Below are 5248 nucleotides of genomic sequence, written 5' to 3' on the forward strand. Positions count from 1 at the left end.
TCCATTTTTGGGCAGAGCCATGTGCTCAGCAAGGAGCTTCTTCCTGGAAGAAGCCCAAGCCTCTGCTAGCCACACCTAGGATTTCTTTAAACTAACCAATGATAATCAAGGGAAGTGCGCGCCATAGATATGACCACATCCTGTGTAACAAGACACCGACTTTCGCCTGGCCAATTGGCAGGGCCCACAGTTCTCTCTCCTCCCCTTACTCCAACCCCCCTATAAAACCCCTCTACCCACAAAGCTCACTCTCTCTCTGCCACTTGCCGCTGCGTCGGTAAGGAGGGTAGAGGAGCCAAGCCCGGGCTTGAATAAAGATTCTTATGCTTTTGCATCGGACATGGCTGGCTCCCTGGTGTGGTCTCTTGGGGATCCTGAAATCTGGACATAACAGTTCTATTGGGCAGTATTTATCTAGAGATTGGTTAGAGTAGAACCAAGAAAATTTAGTCTCCTGAAAGTCAGGGAAAACAGGGTTTCAAGGAGTAAATGACCAATGGTGTCAAGTGCTTCAATAAAAGCATATAAAGACCAAAAACAAACAAATAATTTATTTAGTGACTTTAAAGCAGTTTCAGACTAGTAATAAAGTTAGAAACTAGATTATAAGAGATTTTGGATGATGGGTGATAAATAAGTAGAGATAACAGGTGTAGACAATTCTTTCCAGTAAAGAAAAACAGAGAATGGAAACCTAAGGAAGAGTTCAAAGAGAATCGAACTGTGTATGTATGTACTAATACTTAATATAAGCATGTTTGTGGGCTCACTGGAAGACTTAGACACCAATTAACCAGCTATCCACCAACTTTCCCAATCAGAAAGGCTTTCATGTAGCAATAACAATAGAGGGTATATAATCATACAATTTTAAAGCTATGAGGAGCCTCAGAAATAATCTAATCCACGGGTCTCATTACACAGAAAGTAGAGGTGCCCATAACCACACAGCTCAGTAGTATTAAAATCTAGAATAAGACCTCAGATCTGCATGCGCCAGTTAGACATTTTACCTCATTCAACTGACCAGAGAAAAGGTGAAGAAAGCTTTTTATATTGAGTTTCATTAATCTAGCAAAAAAAAAAAAAAAAAAGAGAAATGTCTATGTTCACATATACAAAACTTCTATTTTTTATAAAGGAGACAGTTTTCTTCTTTAAAATTTAGAAACACAGGGAACAAAGATTTGAGTGTCTCCTATTTTATAACAAACTAGAGGCCCGGTGCACGAATTTGTGCATAGGTAGGGTCCCTCAGGGTGGCCTGAGGGGATCAGGCCCCAGCTTGAACCCCAGCCTTGAAGCCCCACAGCTCCGCTTGGCACCCCGCCGTGGCCTGGCACCACCCTCTCACCTGCTCCATCATCCTGCCTGTGGAGTGATCAATTGGGACTGAGGGGCCCCCTCACCTGGCTCCCTCAGCGCCTAGGAGCCAGACAGCAGCCCCACCCCCTGCCACTGCCACTGGTCGCAGTCTGTGGGGCAATCAGCGGGGCAATCAGGCCCCCACTCGCACCCACCTTGGCCTGGTGCCGCCCGCTCACCTGCTCCACCATCCCACCATGGTCCCATTCTCGTCGGGGCCCATTTTGGCCAGCAGCGCCTCCACTGCTGCCCACTGCCAGCACCGCATCACCGACACCCACCATGTTCCTCACCGCCCCCTGGTGGTCAGTGCACGTCATAGCGAGCAGTCGAACTCCCGAACTCCCAGTCGAACAATTTGCGTATTAGGCTTTTATTATATAGAATTACACTAAAAAGACTTTAAATATTACCTATCTAAATCTTTATTATAACCTGAGAGGTGTTATGTTTTTGCTGTTTCACAATCTAGAGATGTATGCATCAGATCAGGAAGGTAACAAAGCTAGTCACATTCTTGCTCAGTTCTGTACTCTAATCAATTTGGAAATGATGGAGAAAATGGGAGGACAGATGAATAGGCTCAGGAATGGAAATCAGATTAACAAAGTATAAAATCAACAAGAACCAATTCATTTATTGATGTTGATCTTAAAAATAAAGTCCCCAGCCTGGCAGCCCCGCTGGCATGGCTTAGTGGTTGAGCATCAACCTATAAACCAGGAGGACACGGTTCAATTCCTGGCCAGGGCACATGCCCGGGTTTCCAGCTTGATCCCCAGTGTAGGATATGTGGGAGGCAGCCGATCAATGATTTTCTCTCATCGTTGATGTTTCTATCTCTCTCTCCCTCTCCCTTCCTCTCTGAAATAAATAAAAATCTATTCTTAAAAAATTAAGTCTCCAAAAACAGCCCTTTAGATAAATCTTAATTAAACAAATGTTTCAAGAACCTCTAACATTGATTGCCTTTGGAGAGAGGAACTGGGTGACTGGGGACAGGGGTTGGAGAAAGACTTCACAGTCAACACTTTGTAACTTTTGGGTTGTAACCATAACAACCTATTATCTATTTCAATAAATAAATACGTCTTTTTGAAACACTTTAAATGTTTTAGTTCCCACCAATAGTTTGTAATAGCATTTGACAATCCTGTATGAGGCTGCAGAAAAATGGAAATTTCAGGTAAAAAAGTCATAATTTTCTGAAAAGGAAAGGGAAAAATCATGTAAAGGGGCACAAGACTTGCTTTGTGGGGCTGGGAATCAGGGACAGACACCCTTTGCTACAACAATTACTACAATGTATCTGATCAATTCCATTGCTATCATCTTTTTTTTTTAAGTATGTTTTTATTGATTTTTAGAGAGAGAGGGAGAGGGAGAAGGAAGAGATAGAAACATCAATGAGAGAGAAACGTCATCAACCAGTGCAGGTGCCCTGCTGGGTAATGGAACTAGCGACCTCTTGGTGCATGGGTCCAGGCTCAACCACTTAGCCACAGGTGGGCCCCTATCATCTTTAGCTCATCTTTCAGTCTGTTGCTAAGGAAACTTGTTGCCTAAAAGCAATTTACTAATAGGAATCTGTATGAAGCAAAAGAAAAGCAATGATTCTGAAACTTTCAAATTAGGCCATGCTAATTTAATCTATTTTGGTGCCACTTAATACATTATCTTCCATTTGTTATGTAGTGCTACTGTAATGTTGAACATCCTCCATTGTACCCTAAAGGAAATTGATCACTTGTAAATTTTTAATACGGAGGTCTTGAGTAACGTGAGAAAACATTCAAACCTGTAAAGAATTTTTGTGAGTTTATTTGGGCCAAATTGTCGGTAATTGACGGGAAGCAGGATCTCAACATATTGGGATAATGCTCTGCAGAATGGTGGTCTTTCTCCTATTTTATAACTTACCATCAAAGATTGAGACGTAAGTGGGTTACATGAAATCCATTGGGGATAGATTAGGGAAGTGAGAGAAAGCAACCTTTAACCGCTGGAATGGATAAAAAGTAAAATGATAGACACATGCTTCTTTTACATAGATGGGTATAGGATAGTTAACAAAGATTAACATGATAACAAAAATAAGGAAATATGTAGTCTGCACCCAGGTGCCATTTGTTGTGCCCTGAGGGATCCAGAAAAGGGAAGTTACAAGTTGCCCCGACATTCCACTGGTATGTTACCTTAGATGCAAAAAGACAACAGGCTCAGTAAAAACAGAAGTTGATCTTTGTCAGGGAAGATACTAGCCTAGAACATGACTACCCACTATGAACTTTCTATTTTTATTTTTTTGATATTTTTAAATTGATTTCAGAGAGGAAGGAGAGGGAGAGAAACATAAATGATGAGAATCATTGATTGGCTGCTTCCCTTTTTAATTGTTTTTATAAACTGCTTTTTAATTAAAGGTCTTAATTTCAGACCATCCTTTAGGTAACTTTAGGTCTCGAGTTTGCAAGGCGACCAGGCAGGACTTCCCTGAGTTAGTCAGGTTAGCATGTGGTCCCTTTTCATCCAGTCTGCAGACAGGCATACCTGAAATGGGGAGCCACAGTTCTGAATTCTGATTCTCTATTAATACTTGTCTTTTCTCCTTAAAAATACTGTGAATTCCACATAATTCCTGGCTAAGAGAATTTTTGTTTTAAGAGATCTTTGCAGGGCACAGGGAGAGGAAGACAAGGCTATTAAATATGTGAAAGCTCTGAACTAAAATTTCTATTTGGGAACGAGGTAAGAGGACTGACATTTAAGTGCAAAAAAGGGGACACTGGGCAGATCAGAGCACTGGGGAGGGCGGCGGGTGTTTTAAGGAGCGTGGTGTGAGCTGGGGTGCCAGGCGCAACCCAGTACAAGATACAAACCCGTAAAGAAAAGGTGGTAACTCAGTCTTCGCGTTTCTGCCCACTCAGTTGGAGAACCAGGTAACAACACACCGACTCATCGCTTTCCTAACTAGCGCGACGGGGAGCCGCAAGGACCCCATTCAAGCCATTCCGACAGAGCCAGCCTAGATCTGCCGGTTTCCACCCAGTCTGATTGCTGCCATCTACTCTGGCCCCGCGTCTCAAATTCGTCCAAACTAAAATCTGGACGATCGGCGATAAGATCGGCGACACAGCGGGTTATTTTCAGCTTTGAGCTCTTTTTCTTACATCTTTAATAAAAGTCCTTCCAATCCCTTACTTTCCAGGACACACAGACAATCGAGCAAACGGCAGCGGGATCCTAAGAAGCGCCAACGTGGCGATAAGTAGAAAACGAGGGGTCCAAAGTCCACCAATAAACTGGGCAACGCGGCCTACGCCCCGCCCACCACCCCTGCCAGCCAATAACCTTCACAAATCCTCTGTCACTCTCGCCCATTCTTGGGGCCCCTGCCGAGCTCTCCTCAGCTCTCATCGCCCGCTCGCCATAAAACCCTCGGTAATCGGGCCGCTCCTCGGCTTCGCCAGACATCGGCTCCCAGCGGAGACCCAAGACCCCCGAAGACAGGCTCACAAACAGCAGCGGGGCGAGAGCAAGGAAAAGGGCTGCCCGGGACGCCCACCGACACCTTCTGTCCCCTGTTTCCCTTGACCCGGAAGTGGTTCTCCCCTCCTCTCTCTCTCCCGCCCCCCGCCGCCGCCTCCTCTACAGTTACAATGGGAGGAGGAGGGCGGCCGGGTCTGGCCCGGCATGCCCTGGGCTTCCGGTGACCTCTGGCCCTTCCCTGTCGTATGCTGTGGCTTCCTAGCGTGCTCTCTCGCTCCCAGCCTGCCTTCCCTCCCTCCGGTTTTCCTGCGCACGCCAACTGGTGACTGTGGCGCCCGCAACCAGCAGGGAGGCGGTGGCGGAGGACACTCGTCATGGCTGCCTCTAAGCCCCT

The 5248-nt window shown here is 45.3% G+C and overlaps 1 protein-coding gene across 1 annotated transcript in view; it reads right to left on the reverse strand.

Moving 5' to 3' along the window:
- Window positions 1-5240, reverse strand: part of LNP1 (leukemia NUP98 fusion partner 1) — a 43358-nt gene extending 38118 nt beyond the window's left edge. Inside the window, exon 1 of the mRNA XM_014535589.1 lies at window positions 4717-5240. The gene's annotated coding sequence lies outside the window, so the exon portion shown is untranslated. The remainder of the gene's footprint in view (window positions 1-4716) is intronic.
- Between the last annotated feature and the right edge of the window lie 8 nt (window positions 5241-5248).

This window comes from Myotis brandtii, unplaced genomic scaffold (genome assembly GCF_000412655.1).
Source record: "Myotis brandtii unplaced genomic scaffold, ASM41265v1 scaffold1464, whole genome shotgun sequence".
In the NCBI taxonomy this organism is placed as follows: Eukaryota; Metazoa; Chordata; class Mammalia; order Chiroptera; family Vespertilionidae; genus Myotis; species Myotis brandtii.